This window comes from Dermacentor silvarum, chromosome 7 (assembly GCF_013339745.2).
Source record: "Dermacentor silvarum isolate Dsil-2018 chromosome 7, BIME_Dsil_1.4, whole genome shotgun sequence".
In the NCBI taxonomy this organism is placed as follows: Eukaryota; Metazoa; Arthropoda; class Arachnida; order Ixodida; family Ixodidae; genus Dermacentor; species Dermacentor silvarum.
The window spans coordinates 167,763,394-167,784,583 of NC_051160.1; the positions used below are offsets into that span (position 1 = coordinate 167,763,394).

Genomic DNA, 21,190 nt, shown 5'->3' on the forward strand with positions numbered 1-21,190 from the left:
CAAAAAAAACCCAACCATGCAGAAGTAAAAATTGCTCGTCAGGCTGCGGAATCGAACCACTGACCTCCGGGTTTCGAAACCACCACGCTGATTCAGACACTTTAAAGCAGGGTTTTATACACATGAAGAAGTAGACGCAGCGCCCGCAGCTGGCGCGCACGATTACGCCATACCCCCCATCCCCTCCCTCCGCCCGCCGTTTCCCGCCAGTTCAGGTCTGGCAGTCACATGAGGAGGCTGCGTTTGGTTCGTTCTGCCTAAGAGCAAGCTGCCTTGAAGGAACGGCAGTGGGCCCGTGAACGTTTTAAAAAACTAACCAAACCCTACCGTAGGGTTGGACAAGCATCGCATGCACCCCTGTTCCCAGTAGGGAAGGGGTTTTAATTTTTTGCATTTGCTTAACTAAATTATGAATTACCAAAAGATATATATTGACATATTTATGAAGTGATACATTGTACATAACAGAGATGGGACTGCTGAAAAAGCTTTTACAGCAATTTTAGGAGTAGAATAATTTTGATTTTGAAGCATATCTTTAGTTAGTAGAAGGATAACGAAAAAAAAACGTCGTTTTCGGAACTGCAAATTACAAATATGGTGCAATTAGGGATCAATTTTTACACTGGTCCTTCGTTTTTGTATTAACTCCTACAGTGTTTTTATAAAACTGCCTACAGTTGTCATATAACCGGCTTCAGAGGGTGTGTGTCAAACAACTTTATTGAGACCAGCGGATTGAGGCCTGGGCCAAGGCCGCGCCGGCCACTTCTCGAGCTCGCTGGATGATGGCCCATAGTTGGTCTTGCAGATCTGAGCTGATCAGCGCGGCTTTCCAATGCTCTGCTTTTTAGTTCATCAGATACAGCTATTGAAGTCCCAATTGTACGAACTGCCATTATTCGAACTAACGAATAACATGAACTGAATTTTAGTCTCGTCACAGCTTTATATGTCTAGGTGAAATCATACATGGCTAGGCGAAATCGCCTGTGTACAGAAAACTATCATCATCAGCATTGGCTCGAGTGTCGTCTTCTTCTGCAGCTGGCTTGTTGCAACCCCTCGGGTTGTGCTCGTGCTACTGCTCCTGAGTTCGTCATCATTGTCTTCTTCCACAGCTGGCTACGTTGCCACTCATCATTTCAGCGTAGAATTTCACTTCTGTTGTCGTAAATGGGGGGGCCGTGTTTACGGGGGTATGAGCCGGCTCATTCATTGTCTTATGTAATAGACATATTTATATTTTGAAGCAATTTAATTTCGAAGAATCGCAAGCGGCAATGGCGGGCGAATGCTGCTAACCACGCCGCCGAGCAAACTCGAGGAAGCAAGCGACAACGGTGGACTGTGAGCATAGTCAGTGACGTCATTCTCTCCTTCGTAGCCAAATCTGTGTGTAACCTAATAATTGAGAAATACTTTAATGAACCCTCGGGATTAACCCAGTGATAAACGCCAGGGCCGCACGTTTCAGCTTTGCTGGTTAACCATCTTCACGGAGAGGAAGGGCCGATGAATTTTTTTCAACTGAAATATCAATACTCGCAATTTCAAAAAGTATTTGTGCCTGTCTGCTTTGCACTATCTGTCCACTTGCATCAAATGACTGAGGCATAGTGGTCAGAATGTTTAGCTTGAAAGTGTACGTACGATGGTTTGATCCCAGGTTGGGTATCTTTTATACGTGATGTCAAGCCTTGATTGAAGCAAAGCATGCAAAACAAATGAAAAGACAAATTCACCAATGAAGACCACTGGCCCATTTATTAGGTCATGTTTTGCAGTAAAAAAATCAGTGTCAAGACTGCCAATGAGAGCAACATGATGGCGGAAAAAAATGCAAGGACATTTTAGTGTGCAAGTTAATCAGAAAAATCATATTGTTACTACGAGTCTTCAGATATTTGAAGAACAAATTTCAATGACCAAAAGTGAAGAAGTGAAGATCATTTCACTGCAATACTGGACAAAGCATTACGACTTTGCATTAATGCAAAATGCTTTATTATGATGAGCTGGCATTGAAGGAAACAAAAGGGACAACATGGCTGCTATCTGTACAATGGTGCCCCATCACATCCCTTATCATCAACCGATCAAGAAGTGCAGTCAATGCATAGTCACTGCACTTTAATAACCTGTGATCACAGAAGACACCATATAATAAGGAGAGCGAGAATGTGTTTACTGGTTTAATTTTGTTTTTCCTATTAAATAAAGCAAATTGAAGCCAACCATAACCATCAGCAAAAAAAAAAAATGTACAAAGAGAACTAAGGTCGAATGGTAAATCATTCCATGAAAATGGAGCAACAATGATACCATGAAAGCATGTGAATGGCAGTAAAAACTTACCACAAAAGGCTGTGCATCTAGGAATTCTAACCATCATTATACAAGAGAGACGAGACACCTGCTCTGCCAAAACAATACGGTTGGCAGGCAGGTCGAAGGAAACGTAGCCCACTTGTTCCTCGGGTCACCAAAAACCACCAGGTAAGCATTTCTTCTTTTCACTTGGTCCACCACTGAGTCACACGCACACATGAACGTCCAGTTCACCATCAAAAAGGCTCAGCGTGCTAGAAACATGTGCAGTATGTTTCCATCGGGCAGTGATAATGACTCCACAAGATGCCTGGCCTTGCGAATCAAGGATGCTTTGCATACAGACCCCTTTGCAGCAGCTGTAGCCAGCAGGGCTCGGGAAAAGTGCTGCCTTCAGACCTGCCAGAAGAAGCAGTGCATTGTTACAGAGGTACTGTCACTCGCGCTTTTGCAATGAGCTCTCACACTCCAAGCACAATTCTGCACCAACACTCACCCCATCCCAAACCATCCAGAGCAAGCTAAACAGCCGTACATTTGTATTTTTCTCTGAACAACGAAACACTACCAACTAAACCCCATAAGCATTTAGTTGAATACAGGTTCCATACTGACACATTCAGGTAGTATTTCTTTCCACACACACAATAAGAGATTGGAATGCATCACCCAAGCATATTGCAGGAAAACCTAAATATAACGAAATCCGCGATGTAAGGAACTATTTCCACTTCCCTATCTTAGTTGCATTAAACATTGCCTATTCCTTTTTGTAATGTAGCAAAGTAATTTTGTGACACATTTAAAGAAGTCTTTGGCCATTTCAAGCACGTACTTGGAGCATGTATGGCCAGTAAATCTAGCAAAACATGCTTCAGAACTCGAAGAGTTTCTACATGCGGACAACGCATTAGAAACATCAGAACTTCTAACCGACGAGGCGATTGTCACGACCGTGCTTGTATCGTATAACGACGGTGACAGTGAAGGAAGCGATGATGCAGTAGGGCAGGCTGCCTCAATGATGTCCTCGCAGGAGGCTCTACAGACGATTCAGTCCCTTTCAGGCTTCATTCTCACGAGGGGCCTTCCGCTGCACTAAGTGACCTAGATGCCTTAGAGAAGGATGTCGGCAAGCTTTGCATAAAGGAAGCAAAGCTGACGGACATGGGGTTTTCTCGTGCAACCCAGTGGGAAGTACGTGGCGAGATGCTTGTGGCGATCACGCCCCAGCGTTTTTTCTCGATTTCTCAAGCCGAGAGGCTACTGCGGCAGCTTATTCGCATTTTTTAAAAGACCCCTTTTGGTGCCACTAAAGCGATGCCTCAGCAGAGCTTGCATGTCGCTTGCCACCCGTGAACCCTCTTTGCCGACAGCCGCGGCTTGTGATACATGATCGAAGTGCGCGGGAAGCAGACTTAAGCAGTAAAACGAGTCAACACAATCAGCAGACAGATGAAGGAAGGTGGTGGGGGCACTGGCCTCCCCGCCATTATAGTTTTCTCACAACAGCTCTGCCATCCCCCTATTTTGATTTTTTTTTCATGCAAACCAGTTATAACATTTATCAGTTATAACTATGGAATTTCCGTGGCACTTGAATATTGTTATAAGTGGGTTCAACTGCATTAGGTATTAGCACACCCCTACTGAATATACACATCTTAACAAATGCGCCACATGGACATCGCGGCAGCTCCGCTAGACGTTGCAGTGTGCCCAGAGCTGGAAGGGGAGCCTGGCTGAATACACACTTCATACTTATTACTTATTATCTGGCAAATCCAATATTTCCGACTCCTGATTATTTGATTTTAGGCAGTCTTCGCCGAGTCTTGTTTATCAGTCATTGACTGTACTCCATTTTATACCGTATTTGCACGAATATAATGCGTTGCAGTCTTGTACAAAGGGTTAGGAGGAGACCACATTTTCTTAACGCTTGACTGGTTGCCTGGATGATCTCGTTTTGTTCTCGCAACGATGACCGGATAATGGCTCTGGCTTTCGGCTCAAGGTCACTTGAAGGTCGCCGACAACGGGAGCTCAACGCATTCCATACTTAAAAGCGATACTGTTGGTATAAAGCGTAGTTAATGGTGACTGCAGTTTCTTTTTGACTCATGTACTTTCCAAAATTCTCAGTCAAAATGTGCCTTGTAATATACAGTAGAACCCCGCGGATACGTTTCTCATGGGACCGTAAAAAAAAAAGTAAGAGGCGCAAAACGCAAGAGCCGAGAAACAGGAAAAATTTATAAGTGAGTAGTGGTGAACTGCACACAACTTTATTTCAATTCTTGTGTTTAAAAAAAAAGTCACAATTTCGCCTGAAAGCCGAAGCATTGATTGCGATAGCAAATTAGTAGACAGCTAGACAAAGTAAGGATAGTACTTTTATCGTCCGTATAAGCTTGTTAACATTTGCTTATTCACTGCTGTCTATCGCTTCAATGCAAGCCGAGTGCCGAGAACACACAGCACGCACAAAGCTACCCTCGCACATAGAGCACACCAACGTTAATAGAGCCAACTCAGTTTCACAGCTCCACTGAAAACATGGGCTCCGTGGCGGCCGCGAGAACTAATGGCGCGGCGATCGAGTCGTGCTACCGACAATGCAGAAAAAGAAGAATAAACGTATGCAGACTAGGACTGCGTGAAAAGAAGTGAAGGAGCAAGGACAAATGGCTCCGTGTCTGGCTTCTCCCGTTGGCTCGTAGTTTTTCTATATTTATGGTGCCGAAAACCCCGTGCGAAACGCTTCATTTTTTCGCACGACTCGAGGGAACTTCTACTCGACCAACTGACGTGGCGGGTGGAGAGGAACGACGACAGACTGAAGAACGCTTCGCCGAGCATCGCCTTGGAAGCCGGACACCTCGTAGCAGCCAAATCGCGCATAGCACCGATAAAAGTGCTCACGCTGCCTAAACTAGAGCTCATGGCAGCAGTAGTAGGAGCAAGGCTAATAAAATATATCTGGTCGTCATGGGATTCAAGGTTTCTGCCCTGTGTCATGTGGTCTGACTCCATGATCATATGGAGCTGGATCCATGGGCAACAAAATAAATTAGGCCAATTTGCAAAAAAAATATAGTGACAGAGATAACAGATGCGACTGGCCTGGAGCCATGGCGTTACTGTCCAGGTGATCACAATCCATCCGACTTATTGACTCGAGGAATATCTGCAAGAGCCTTGCGGGAGAGCAGCCGAGGTCAGCATGGCCTGAAGAATCGGACACAATTCCTAAACCTTGCCAGGACTTGGAGCCAGAGTATGACCCTCCAAGCGTTCTTCTCTAGGCACAACGTCACGTAGACATGTTAATTGATATACCAAAGTTCAGGGATCTGCAAAAACTTCTGCGTGTCACAGCTTGGCTCTTCCGATTTGTGAATCGAAGTCGAAGAATGCCAGCAGCGACTGTGAAAACAATATTAGCAGAAGAGATCATCAACGCCGAAACGTTTTGGATTTGTCTTGTTCAACGAGAGGCTTTCCTTGTGGACATACAATGGCTTTTGCACAGAAATGCCGCTCCTAAACACTCAGTCTTAAAAGATCTTCACCCTTTCATCGACCAGAGTAAAGAACTTCGACTCGGAGGTCGACTTGAACGAATGGACACGACGTACGAGGAGAAACATCCCATTATTTCACCGGGACACCACCACTTCACGAAGTTGGTAATCATCGAAGCGCACTGTATATCAGCGCATGGAGGTATTGCGAATACCATGGTACAGGTTCACCAGCGTTTCTGGATTATTCGTGCTCGGCAGGAAACCAAACAAGTTATTAATGCCTGCTTTCTGCGTAAGAGATATAGCGTGAATCCAGCCAAAGCGCTATATGATCCCCTTACACTCGATCGGCTTGTTTCTTCGAGACCATTTAAAGCAGCTGGACAAGACTTTGCAGGACCACTCCATATAAAGGAGAGTGCACTGACTGCCACCGCCTGCAAAGGATACATTCTGCTATCCTTGAGCAAGTGCAACTTGAATGATTTTCGACATCACTGTTTCTGTGAATTAGAATGATGTAATCAATGTATAATGTCAAATCATAGGATAATTTCTCATATGTAAAACAGCATGTATTGCTGAGTTTTCGCTGATTGCCTCGATCTCTCAATGTAGTGCCATATTTTGTCATGCCGATCTGCTGCCACGATGTGTGATCCTGAGGTGAAGGCCCTGACATTGTTGCCTCCTTTTGCCACGCCTCGTGGACATCCTGTACCATCTATGTATGTCCAAATAAACTGAATTGAATTAAATACTCACCTGCGCCACCACCCGAGCAGTACACCTAGAATTGACGAGCGGGCTCTCAGCACAAGTCTTCCTCCTAGCGTTCCGCAGATTTCTAGCTCACAGAGGAGTGCCGCAGACACTATATTCGGATAACGCACTGGCCTTCAAAAAGACATCACAGAACCTAAGAGACATATGGGATGTTATGAAAAGCTCCCCTTTTGCATCCTTCCTAGACAAACATCACGTCCAGTGGAAGTTCACTGTGCCAGGAGCGCCCTGGTGGGGAGGTTGGTAGGAGAGGTTGATCGGCTCCATCAAAACTTCTCTGCGGAAAGTACTTGGAAAGAGGTACCTGAATAGTGAAGAGACTGAGACAGTACTGCTTGATGTGGAAGCAGTGATCCATTCATGACCATTGACTTACACGTATACCGATGCGATGGAACTTTCAGCAATATGCCCAGCCCATTTTCTTGTCGGACAATCATTGATGCCGGTTTCAGGAACACACAGCTCAGAGTATGAAACGTGGTGCGCGCAAGCAACAACAGACGATCTGACCAAGAAGTGGCAGTACCATCCGAAACTGCTTGACCATCTATGGATACGATGGAGAAAAGAGTACCTCCTCGAGTTGCGCTCACTGCATCACTACCCATCAGGTGCCAGCAGTGATCTAAAAGTAGATGACAACATAGTTCTCGTCGAACAGCCCTTGTAGCTGCACAAAAATGCATAATTTGCAAACTTATAATTCTTCATCATTATAATATAAATGTAGATGATTGGTAGCTTTATAAGAGATAAGGAACAATTAAAAAATTATCAGAGGGAATACCCATAGGGATACATAGGGCTCCATAAAAAATGCATGGGGAAGCTTTGGTAGAAGTGAGCCAAATGAAGTTTGGGGGTGGGCCAACTCCAAATTTGGATGGGGGCCAACTTGGGGGTGGGCCAGCGCGCAATATGACTAACTTTCTCCAAGAAAGTGCATAGCTCATACAAGCTGTCCCAACTATCATGCACCAAGACAATATGCAAATACCACGTAGCTGGACAGAACCAAGGTAATGTTGTTCGCTGTCGCTTGGAGATAGATTATTTTGTGCATTCCGCCTAAATGCATAATTAGTCTTAATTAATTTATCAACTTCCCAAATATTATTGCATTAAAAGTGTCAATCGGAAAATAGTAAAGCAGTATAAAAAACTCCCGATACAGCTTTCTGTTGCTCAATACGTGCTGCATAAAAGTGTTTTTCCGAGCGTGAAAAAAAGCCCGCGAATATAAGCAAAGTGCCTCGAGCGGCCAGTCACGCGGCAATTTTGCGCGTAATCGCGGGCTTCTTTAAGCTCAGAAAAACGCAAACTGAGCGCCGAGAACACACAGCACACACAAAGCTACGAGCCGCCGACGCACCTACACTGCCTAGACTCTGCCCCCAACACAGATCGCTTTCAAGATACGACCCGTTTACTGCCATGGAGTACACAGTGGATGCTAGAGTACAACGCCGCTCGCTATCTCTCCCTCTCTTCCCCCATCGCTCCCTCGCCGGTGCCTGAGCACAAACGGAAGAAGGCACTCTTCTTCCCTGCTTTTCTTTCGTGCGCACGCGAGATTTAGACGCGGTCGTCGGCTCTCCTCGCACGCTTTCACTCGTACATACAGAATACGGAGTGCGGCGACGGCATTATCGCCCTTGGACTTTATACGGAACATCTATGCACCAAACTAATTTTAGGGCCACAATGCGTCATGGACACTATCTTTAGATAGCAAATACGGATCTCAAGGGCCATGCTTTTGCTCGTGGAAACCAAAAATACGTCATAGTTGTCGCCCCCGGCACTTTGGGCGGCCAATGCCATTGTCAAGCCACCAAGCCAAGCTACATGAAAAGTCAAAATGGCCGCTCGGGCCGGCAGTTCGCAACGTATGATGTGGGAACAGTCCTACAGTTGGGACGCAACAGTGGGGTTACCAATCCATCGGGTTATATTGGAGCTGTGCCAGGACCGGCCGAAAACGACGTAACAGCCGGGAAAACGCAGCACCCGGTAACGTAAAAAAGGGGTTCTACTGTATATAGGTAAGACATGATGGGTGGTGTAGTAAGTGAATTACTACACCGAGTCGTCATCGCGTACGATTTCACTTCGACGACACGGTTTTTCGCTCGAGGACATTGACGGTCGACTGAAAGATGAGACATATAAGGCTTTTGCCTTAATAATTCGATGCAGACGAGTGAACTTGTGTGCAATACCAAGCAGCCGCGCCACTGCAGCAGCAGCCAACGCGACCAACCGCTAGCCGGATTCGACCGCAGTGCCGTTAGTTCGCGCAAGCACCGCGTGGTCCACATGCCTGCGCTGGCCAATATGCGGAGCTCCAAAACCGAGTTACTTCTAGTAACGTCAGAACACACACCGTGCGGTGACAGCGTTATCGCTCTTCGGCTTTAGAAGGAACAGCTTGGCAGTGGCGACGACCTAGGTGTGCATCGCCTTACGCCTGCTATTTCCTTTGGTGCAGATTGTCTCTGCGCAGCCGCACTTGTGCGCCACGTCAGCATCGGCCGAGACCACGTGACCTAACACGCTTCTCGGCACGGATCGACAACAGGAGGCGCGGCACGGCACTCTTCGGCGGCGCTGATATCTGCAAGAAAGGCCTGACGTCACCCATTCCAGAGCTACAAAAGGAGCCTTCTTGCGCTTACTGCATTCACTTGGCAGTGGCGACGACCTAGGTGTGCATCGCCTTACGCCTGCTGTTTCCTTTGGTGCAGATTGTCTCTGCGCAGCCGCACTTGTGCGCCACGTCAGCATCGGCCGAGACCACGTGACCTAACACGCTTCTCGGCACGGATCGACAACAGGAGGCGCGGCACGGCACTCTTCGGCGGCGCTGATATCTGCAAGAAAGGCCTGACGTCACCCATTCCAGAGCTACAAAAGGAGCCTTCTTGCGCTTACTGCATTCACTTGGCAGTGGCGACGACCTAGGTGTGCATCGCCTTACGCCTGCTATTTCCTTTGGTGCAGGTTAGTTAAGTTTTCTCTTTTTTGTTTCGTTTTCTTTTTTTTTTTTTTCGTCGCTGCTGCCAAGTGTGTGCCTCGCCTTGCTTGTGTGACGATGTCAAAGGAGTTTGCGAAAGCGAAAGACGAAATCCTTCAGAAACTAAAAGATGAACTCAAGATAGAATTGAAATCGTCGCGCGAGGCGTACGAGAGAGACCTGCGCAATGAAATTCGTGATCTGAAAAATGAGCAGCGAAACATGACACAGAGCATCGAATTCGCGCATAGAGAAATAGACGACTTAAAGAAGAGATTTGAAGCTGAAGTGGCAAAAAACACTCAGCTTTTGAAAGAGAACCAGGCAATCAATGCAAAGTACGTTTCCTTGGAAAGAAAGAACGGCGAGCTGGAGAACCAGATAGTTCATCTTGAACAATATTCTAGGAATGCCAATCTTGAAATCCAAGGAGTCGTTAAGACAGAAAATGAAAGTGTCGTTGCCATACTGTCCACTATCGGAGATGCTATTGAAGAACCAATCAGTGAGTGTGATATCGAGACTTGTCATCGCGTCCCCACGCGTAATCCGGATAAAACTAACATTATCGTGCAATTCAAGTCCCGGTCGAAGCGCGACATGACTTTAAAGAAAGCGAGAAAAGCCCGGCTTACTAATAACAGCCTAGGACTTGGCAGTCCAAGTCCTATCTATTTAAATGAGCATCTTTGTCCTACACTAAAGAGACTTCTCAGTATGGCTATTAGGCGTAAGAAGGACTGCCAGTGGAGATCCGTTTGGACCCACAATGGAAGGATTTTTGCAAGGCAGTCAGACAGTTCTAGCGCCATATCCATAACTTGTGAAGACGACCTCAATAAGATAACATCGGTGTAATTAGCCCCCCTCTTTGTGCGTACAGTTTAAGCTTTTAAAATGCGTTACCACGATTTTGCATTGCCCCATGAAATTCTTCCATGTTCTTCTATGTACGATTCTGTTTTGCATATTAACACACGCTCTGCCCTCGCTAAGCATGACCAGATTGCCTATTTCCTAGGCGAATTCTCTTTTCAGTATAGTATTTTAATGCTTACCGAAACATGGTATTACGACGGGTGTGCAATGCTCCATCTTAATGGATACAAAAACTTTTTTATCAATCGCAGTAGTCGTAGGGGCGGTGGCGTCGCTATTTATGTTAAGGCTTCTAAAGAATATGAGGTAATATCAGATTATACATGCATTACAAACGATTACGAGGTACTAACACTGAAACGAAACGCTGACGTCATTACTGTCGTTTATCGCCCACCAAATGGGAATTTTGGGCACTTTATGAATTTTTTTGAAAACTTCTTGCAATTTGTTTTCACAAATAGTCTGAAACTCGTTTGTGGTGGAGACTTTAATATAAATACCCTTGAAGCCAGCACCTGCGTTCAAGATTTTAACAACACCATTTCGTCTTCGGGCTTTGTGAATATAATGACTACTCCGACACGCATCACTGTACTAACTTCGTCAATACTTGATTTGTTTATTACCAACGCGGAAACTAGAGTCACTGATGCGGGAACCATAGCCTCTGACATAAGTGACCACTGCCCAATCTTTATGATTTTCTTCCCCCCCAAAGTTCATACAAATAGTCTAAGGAACGCAATTACAGTGCAGTATGTATCAGACGATGCTTTACTTTTATATTCGGAATAAAAAACGTGAATGAAGCATATTCTAAGTTCATTGAAAATTTTCAGCGAATATACGCTAGACATTTTCCTTTTACAACTTTCAAACCATCAAAACGAATAAGAAAACCTTGGGTCACTCCTTCCCACAGGAAAGCTATTAATAAGAAAAATCGATTATTTCACACCTTTTTACGTACAAGAGCACCATCTGACTTGAAAGACTTTAAAACTTTCAGAAATAAACTGAACGCCGAGCTTAGGTTGGCAAAGTTGGGATATTATCAGCGGTTGTTTTCTGATATAAAGAAACAGCAGCCTGACGCCGCATGGAAAGTGCTAAATAGGGTTCTCGGTCGCGAAAGTAAAACGGAAACGCCCTCGAAGTTAACGCAAAATAACCATGAAATAGTTGGTCAGGCGCTTGTTGATCATTTTAACCAAGCGTTTCTAAAACACGCTCTTCCAGATAGTAACCTACAGGTTATCAGACCGTCCAACAATTGCCCTGCTGAGAGCTTTGCTCTGCATGAAATAAGTGAAGCTGAGGTTTATCGAACATTTCTAGGTCTACGGAACAGCAAGGCTTTAGATATAGATAACCTACAAATAAAGCCCATAAAATATGTTATCGAATGCATTGCGCCTGCGCTCACTCACATATTCAATCTCGCTATCCAATCAGGTCAAATTCCTGACGCACTGAAACGATCCAAGGTAACAGTCATTTACAAAGGGGGCAATAAAAATGAGACAACAAATTATAGGCCAATATCTGTTGTACCAATTTTTTCTAAAGGCTTAGAAAAGATATTGTTTTCTCGACTGACTAACTTCTTTGACAAAATAAATCTTCTTTCCGACGCGCAGTTTGGCTTTAGGAAAGGACGCTCTACTGAAACAGCTTTATTAACTCTTAAAGAAAGTGTGCTACAAAACATCGAAAATAAACATATAACTCTTGGTCTTTTCGTTGATTACAGTAAAGCATTTGATTCACTTAACCATAACATACTGATACTAAACTCTCGGACTACGGGGTTCGTGGTAAGCAGCTCGAACTACTCCGTTCGTACTTGGCCAACAGGACTCAGTGTGTGTACATTGGCAATTACCATTCATCTCCCCTCCATATAAAATGTGGTGTGCCCCAAGGCAGTATTTTAGGTCCTCTTTTGTTTAATGTATATATAAACGATATTGTAGGTATTGACGCAAGCTCAAAATTTATCATATATGCCGATGATAGCACTATTCTACTCTCCGGAACTGATGAAGCCGACCTAGCATCAAGATGTAATCACGTTCTTGAGAAACTCGTATTTTGGTCACATTCGAACTGCCTCAAAATTAACCCAGCTAAAACCAAGGTACTTTTCTTCCGTGCAAAAAATAAAGTAATTAATTTACAACAGAATATATACTGCGACGGGCACAGGATAGAAATCGTTAATGAATATAAAATTCTCGGAGTAACATTTAGCTCAAATCTCTCATGGGATTCGCATGTTGACAACTTATGCAAAAAACTTTCAATGACCACAGGAGCTCTATCTCGTTGCCGTGCAATTCTCCCAGTGGAAGCAAAAAAACAGATTTATTATGCGCTGTTCGCTTCTCATATTAACTACTGTAGTCTCGTATGGTTGACCACTACACAAAGAAATATTACAAGGATTTGTTTATTACAAAAGAAAGTTGTTCGCAATATCGCAAATATCGATTATTTAGCTTCCACAGAATATTATTTTAAGTTGTACAACATTATGAAAATACAACATATGTATGAATTTCGTGTTCTGCGTTCATTCTATCTGTCTTCACCTACTTTTAAAAATTTTATTACCACAATAGCACTGCTTCAGCAATATACCAATGTTCGTACACGTTGTCCTGACTTTTGGCTTATACCACGTTTCCGTACTTTTTACAAGCTTCAGTCTTTGAAATATAATCTTCCGGTAATCCTCAATAAATACGAACATATAGCGAAGCCCACACTAGCATTACTACATCAGCTCTTTTCTTAGATCATACCTACCACTATTGTCCTGAAGCTACATACATTAGTAATTCTTTTTTTTTTTTTAACAGAAGCTAAATCATCCTGTGTCTGCTTGTATTTGACGCTGTGGTGTTTTAGATTGCAATATCTTTTCCTGATGTATTATATGTGTATGTGTGTATGCATATGTGAAATCACACGTATATGTGTATGTATATATGTGTGTGTATATATATATGTATGTGTTATTTTCCCATTTCATTATATTCGACCTTTTATATATTTTTTCTTCGTATATAAATAATTTTTTTTTATTTTATAGTCATATATCTAGTATTGTGTCTTCTTACTCCTATAGTGTATTCTTATTCTGATGAACTAGTATTTTCTGTTTTGTATGTTTTGTTTAACGGCTCGACATGCACGTCGAGGTCAAGCCCTGCCTTGAATATGGTGTCCGGGCCTCTGTCAAGCTGCAGACCGCAGCTTTTAGCCCTGTCAACCACCAAATTTGTTTTGGAAATAAATTTGAATTGAATTGAATTGAATTGAGCTATGCGCCAAAGCCAATTTTAGGGCCCTAACGCGTCATAGACACCATCTTTAGATAGTAAATACAGATCTCAAAGGCCATGCTTTTGCTGGTGGAAACCGAAAATACGTCATAGGTGTAGCCCCCAGCACTTTGGGCAGCCAATCCCATCGTCAAGCCACCAAGCCAAATGACATGAAAACATGGCCGCTTGGGCCAGCAGTTCGCAACGCATGATGCGGGAACGGTCCCACAGTTGCGACGCAACAACGGGGTTACAGTCGAATCCCGCTACAACGAAATAGACGGGGAGCGCGAAAAATTTCGTTGTCGCGGAAATTCGTTGTCGCGATATTATTCAAATACATAGGTGACACGTGACTCGCTGACGCAAAAATCAATCTTTAATGCCAAAAATCTGTCAGCTTAGCTTGCTTCCGCTTCCTGCCAAGCGATGGCACAACGAGGTTCTCGCATGCCGCCAGCAAAGCCATTGCCTGATCGTTGTCCGTGGTCCCGATAGAACGCCTGATCGTGTCGAATGCGTCCATTACCTGCGATGTAGTCGGTTGTCCGGGCTGACGTTGCGCGGCTGCGTCATCTTCGTCCGACGAAACACAGTCTTCCCGGACGCTGTTCAGGATGTCTTCGTCGGTCATTTCCTCGCGCACCACCACGCACGAGTCAGCTTGGATGTACTCGTCTGGATGTACACCGGCGGGCACATCTCCACTTTCCAGCAGGGCTGCCCACGCGGCTTCGACTTCATCAGACGGCGACCCGTCTCCATCTATATCTTTGTTTTCGGAGTCCGAAGTCTCGGTGGCCTGCGCGCTGAACCCAGCATGGCGGAAGCAATTTCTGATTATGGCGCTTCTCGTTGCGCACCACGAAGCGGCAATCATTTGGAGCGCCATAAACAGGTCTACTTTTGTTTTGCGGCCCAACTGCGTATTTAGAAGCAGCCTTTGAATGAGGCGCTCATGGTAGGCCTGCTTGACGCTCTGGATGACCCCTTGGTCGAGGGGTTGAATGATGGAGGTGCAGTTCGGTGGGAAAAACTTTAACTGCACGTTTTCCAGCTCGGCGTCGTCCTCTATGATGTGGGCGGAACAATTGTCTAAGAGTAGACAAACCTTTCGGCCTTGCCTGCCCATGTCCCGGTCGAAAGCCTGGACCCACTCTCCGAAAATAGCCCGGGTCATCCACGCCCGAGTGTTAGCCATGTACTTCACGGGAAGGCTCCGGTTTCCTTTGAAGCAGTGTGGTTTGGCACTTTTGCCGATGACCAACAGCGGCCGCTTGTCCGAACCGTCCATGTTGGCGCACAGGAGCACGGTTATTCGCTTCTTACTGTGCTTGCCTCCGTGGCAGCGCAGCCCCTTAAAATCCAGGGTCCTGGTGGGTAGCATTTCGTAAAAGAGTCCGGTCTCATCTGCATTGTAAATATCCGACGGTGAGTAGTCATTCAGGATGCCTGCGAGGCTAGCTGACATCCACGCAGCGGCGTCGTCACTATCCGCCGAAGCGGCTTCACCGCACAAAACTTTGCCGATGATGCTGTGGCGCGACTTGAATCTGTTCAGCCAACCTACCCTGGCCTTAAAGTCATCTATGCCTAGCAAGCAGGCATAATTCAGTGCTTTTTGTCGCACAATATCACCGCTAAGAGCGATCTTCTTGGCCCGCGTCTCCACAAACCAGGTGTATACTGCCTTGTCCAAGTCCTCGTGCACCGGCTGAGTCACTTTCTTGTGTTTCGCTGACGTCCCGGAAGCTAGCGCTTTCGCTATAGCGTCCTTGCACTTCAGTATAGTAGAAAGGGAGCTCGCCGGAATCCCAAATTCTTCCGCGATGACTGACTTTCTCTTTCCGCCTTCAGCCTGGGCGATAACTTTAGCCTTCTCTTCCAGCGACAAAAACTTCCGCTTCTTTGTCGGCGGCGACATGCTTCTCGGAATACCGATTTGACACCTTCGGGAGACAATGACCAACTGGCGTGCAATCGCTTGTTGTCAAGCGTGCATCGCGTGAACGCCTCGGCGCACCCTACCGGGATTTGACCTCGCAACTGCAACTTTTTAATTGGTGTTGTACACCCGAGAAATTCTCACGAAACGTTATAGAACATTAATAATTAGACATACTATAAAAATAAAATTGATGCGTGTATGTAATTTATAGGCGTATTATTTTTCTAACAAATATGACCCAAAACGTTTCTTCGGAGCTCGGATGCTCCTCCATACGGGCGCGTTGCATCGCCATCACTAACGCGGCATGGCGGCTTTGTTTTGTTTACATTGCAGCCCGAGCAGCTCAAGTTTCTGTGTGTTTACGCTATGAAGGTCGATGGTTTGTTAAGGCATGAAAAAAGAGTTTTAGGGGTTTCGGTGAGCTGCCGTTTAAAAAATTTTGCTCACGTCTGCTTCGTAAAAATTTTGTTGAAGTGAAAATGTGTTCGTGAAGTAGTTCGTTTTGGAGGGAATGTCAATGCATTATGTTCTATGGGACATCGACGGGGAATGAAAAAAACTTCGTTGTGGTGAAAATTTCGTTGAAGCGGACGTCGTTGTGCCGGGATTCGACTGTACCAATGCATTGGGTCCTATGGGAGCTATGCTGAGACCATACGAAAACGGTGTAACAGCAGGGAAAACACAGCACCCGGGAACGTAATAGCGGGGTTCAACTGTACCATGGCTGTAAAGGGGCCTAAAATCAGTCAATGTGTAAGTGCGTAAAACATATGTGCTAAAAATATGACAATGATTAGTGAGGTATGCTATGACCGTAACATATACATAGAGAAGTGATTAGCACATAAAAATGTAAAAGTATGGAAGTAGCACTAAGGCTGGATGGACAGCACCATGATGATTGAGTGTCTCCATGTTGTGTGGGGAAAACGTTCAAGCGCACACCTGAAGATTCTGGCAATGCTCGTGTTAGATGCATTCAAAGGTCACCTGACTGGCGAGGTCAAGGACGCACTTGCTAGGGACAACACCGACCTGGTTGTTATTCCTGGAGGCACGACGTCGCAGCTCCAACCACTCGATGTCTATAGAAACAAGCCGTTCAAAGATCTTGTACAACAGGAATACGAGCAGTGGCTTGAAGACAACAATTGTCAACTGATGCCAGCGGGTCCCATCAAGCGAGCGTCAGTCTGCGAAGTCGCACGATGGATCAGCAATGTGTGGGAGGCTTTGCCATCTTTAATAGTATCGAGGGCATTCCTGAAGTGCTTCCTATCCAATAATCTTGACGGCACAAATGACGACGCAGTTGTTACCGAGAGTGACAAAGACTTGAGCAGTGATGACGAGTAATTGAGCATGCACCTATCTCCTATTACCTTCCAACGGCTGCAACGATAAATGAAGCCCTGCAGGCATCCACCTTTCCTTTGCTGTTTCCAGTTGCATCACTTCGCGTTATAATCGTAATATTTTTTTTTCCATTTTTTTTTTCATAGTGACCGAAAGTACCACCCTCGTGTTATATTCGCGGTTGCGTAATTTAAGTGCAAATACGGTACTTGGCAGGCTACGCTGCTGAAGCTACACAAGGGGTGCAGTCAGACAAGTGTCACCCTGCAATTTGCAGTGCAGTTCTTGATCTGCAAATGTTTCTACAGAATACCTACTTCATATACAGGGTGTTTCACTTAACTTGGGCCAAACTTTAATAATATGGAAATGCTACGTAGCTGGACAGAACCAAGATAATGTTGCTTGCCATCGCTTGGAGATACTCAGACTGTTTTTGGCATCCTGCCTAAAGATAATCAGTCTTAATTAATCGACTTCTCAATTATTATAGTTAGATGAAAAGTGTCAATGAGAAAATTGTAGAGCAACATGAGAAACTGCCGATACAGTTTTCTGTTGCTCATATGTGCTACATAAAAGTGTTTTTCTGAGCATGAAAGAAGCCTGCGAATACACGAAAAGTGCCTCGAGTGACCAGTCGTGCGGTAATTTTGCGTGTATTCTCGGGCGTCTTTCACGCTCAGAAAAACGTAATTATGTAGCACGTATTGAGCAACTTAAAGCTGTATCGGTACTTTCTCATGTTGCTCTACAATTTTCTCATTGACACTTTTCATCTAATTATAATAATTGAGAAGTCGATTAATTAACTAAAACTAATTATCTTTAGGCAGGACGCCAAAAACAGTGAGTATCTCCAAGCGATGGCAAGCAACATCATCTTGGTTCTGTCCAGCTACGTAGCATTTCCATATTTTTAAAGTTTGGCCCAAGTTAACTAAACACCCTGTAGAGTACAACTCTGCTTATATGTCTTTAGGGGAACAGTAATAAAGAACACAGGACACATAGGTGTTTACAAGCGAAAGCATTATCCTGGCACAGAGGCAATAATTCTATTGCCAGTGGACGCCAACGCGTCTAGTGCTAGTCACATGACGTCTTGCGAAAGTCAAAGTATTAGCGAAAATGATTGTCAGAGGATATTACCCCCTGTTCTTCCATTAGTCACCATTTACCAATGTAACATCTTGCCAGCTAAATATGGTACAGACCTCAGGTGGCTGGCATTGTGAGATTCCGGGCTCGGCGACGTTGTCGGCCAGCAGGCAGTGTGGGGGGAGAACGAGGCTGCAGGGTTGGTCAGCTGGAGAGGGAGGCCCCCTCCACGTTGGGCTGCTGCACCGTGGGCAACGGCTGTGGCGACGGGGGTGGCGGTGGTGGGGGTGCAAACCCCAGCCCCGGGCGACCTCGTGGACGAACATGCGCCGGCACCGGCAGCAGTACCCCTGCACCGGCTGGCCCCAGCCCCCGACCGGGCTCCCAGCCAAGCCGCCGGAGCAGCTGGTGGCCCACACTGGACTCTCCCACGGGAGGAGCCTTGCTGCCTACCAGTCCTACACGCACACAAGAAAATTTCATTTTAGAACAGCGCCAAAAAAACATGGACAAAGGAGAACACGGGACGAGCGCTGTCTGCCAACATCTTTATTGAAGCCTGGGCAAATATATACTATTTGCAACGAGCAGAAAGAGAGAGAAAAAAAAAAAGAAGAAAGGGAAGGGGAGTCATCGTCTGTCAACTGTTGCTGCGCATGAGTAAAAAACATAAAACTATACAAATGTAACAATACACATAGTAGACAAAGGCCAAACTGATTAACTCCTAAGGAACTTAAGTTCCTTATTGCAAAGAGCTATAGAAGGGGCACTTACACAAGTGGCTCCTAGCTGACACATTGAACAGGCCTCCAAGATTTCCCTGGCCATCTGATTGCTGTACTTTCTCAACACACGTGTGTCATCTAAGAGGGGTGAACAGCCACACCTTGCACAATGAACAGCCAGATTACTATCAGTCTTAACCTTGACACAGTACGTATGCTCACGCAAACGTTCATCAAGACACCATCCCATTTGCCCTATGGAAGTGCAGCCGCAAGAGGTAGAAATGAAATATACACTACAATAGTATAGCAATCTACAGGCTTTGCGACACATTGCTTATTGCACAGTCCAGGTGTTCTCCGGCTCTCGTTGACTTTCTTGCACAACCTTCCCGACTTGTTAGGTGCGGTAAACACCACCTTTACACCAGCCCGGCCTGCGGCTTTCTTGATGTGATGGGACACACCATGTATATACAGGATCGCAACAAGTCTTCGTTAGGCCCTCAACCACTTCGCACGGTTTTTTTGGGGAACAAACATCTTGCAATAAAGCTTCCACCAAGGATGACAGCAGTCGTACTGGATAGCCACTTGCCGCTGGGCTTGAATGGTGAAGCTGCTGGACATCAAGTGGGGGCAAGAGCGAACGACTGCATTTCTAAGGGCCCCTGGGGTGATGGAGCGCTTCACCACTTTTGAATGATTGGATGTGTAGGGGAAGGTGTTTGGAACGCGGGGCATACATCCGCAATAGTCACAATGAAATAGCCAGTTAGTGCACAGTCATATGACATTGCACAGCAATGCCAGTGGTGGCTACAACTCGTGGTTGAAACATGCATTAGGGACTGTATCCTTGGTTAAAAGCACTTTTGCGGATGCTTTTCACTTTTGCATGATGCAGTGTGCATCCTGTTCACTGGCTTCGACATGGCGGCCATGACGTTTATTGGCGCAGTACCAAAAAACATAGATTTGAGATTGGGATTCATGGCTGTTACTCAAAGGAAAGCATCGCTCGGATATGTGTTTGGACGCTACCTATTGTGGAACTCGGCAGCATGCAGCTGGTACAGCTGCAAGAGTACAACGAAGACCAATGTCGCAGCAGGCTGTGGTGCATTTCGAGAGTGCATTTAGGCGGCCGTCCCTGTGGCAAGCACCGGCGGCGGCGTAAGCGTTGCTGGTGGCTACTCACACTACGCCACTAGGGCTGCACCATCCAGAATGCCATCCCCTCTATGCTTCGACGAGTGCTCTCTTTGGAGCATGCGCAGAACGATCCCTAACCAGCACGCAGCTTTAAATGGCTGTCTGTGACCATCAGCAAAGCGGCATGGACACCAATTTTCTTTGCGCAATGCATTGTGGGTACGCGCAGACGGAGCAAAAGCCACTCGACATCGGGTACGTCAGACCCCGTTGGCCGTGTCTGGTTACGTTGACTGCGCCAGTGTGTCGAACTATAGACATTGTTCTCGCCAACGTGACGTAGTGTGGGTGCGCGTGCGCTCATGCTATGTAGGACTACATATGTGCCTTAACTGAGCGATCGAGCAGTGCGAAAGATCAAAAATTTAACGCGGAGCGCAGCAGGGGATGAAAGACGGGAGGAGGAAAGCGGAAGAGGAGGCTACAGCGAAACCATTAGGCAGAAAATGGAGGAGGAGGATATGGCAAAAGGGTGAGAAGAAAAGCATAGTGCAGAGACGATGGCTATGAGATGGCACCAGAGTAGTATGCGTCATCTAGGGGATCTATCGGCGGCAGCGGCTTTGAATCGCGGCCACACGTCGCCCACGCGCTGGCTCTCACGATCTCCAGATTAGCGAGGCAATCGTGCCACACTTCGCACCATTTGCAATGTGCTGCACGGGACAGATTGTCTGTGCCAGCCGATATATCGCGAAATGAAAACACGTACAGTCGAATCTCGTTCATTCGAACACACTTAATTTGAACTTCCTGTTTATTCGAACTGATGCTGTGCTCCCGTCAAAGTTACGTGTATTCCAATGGGCGAAAACGCTTGGTAATTTCAATGTGCAAGCATTTGCGACAGTTAATTCGAACATACCGCGCTCCAACAATGCTCTCAGCAGCGTGTCAAAACATGTGGCGGCGCCTCGCCATAGATCCCACCATAGAGCAAAAGCTTAGGCGAGACC

At 45.7% G+C, this 21,190-nt stretch overlaps 1 long non-coding RNA gene across 1 annotated transcript; it reads right to left on the minus strand.

Annotated features, from left to right (window-relative positions):
* Positions 1 to 1,740: 1,740 nt before the first annotated feature.
* LOC125947059 (uncharacterized) lies at positions 1,741 to 18,831 on the minus strand. Its single transcript, XR_007468097.1, has 2 exons — positions 18,408 to 18,831; positions 1,741 to 2,730 (listed from the first exon to the last, which is right to left on the minus strand). It is a non-coding gene; the product is annotated as an uncharacterized LOC125947059 (long non-coding RNA).
* Positions 18,832 to 21,190: the final 2,359 nt, after the last annotated feature.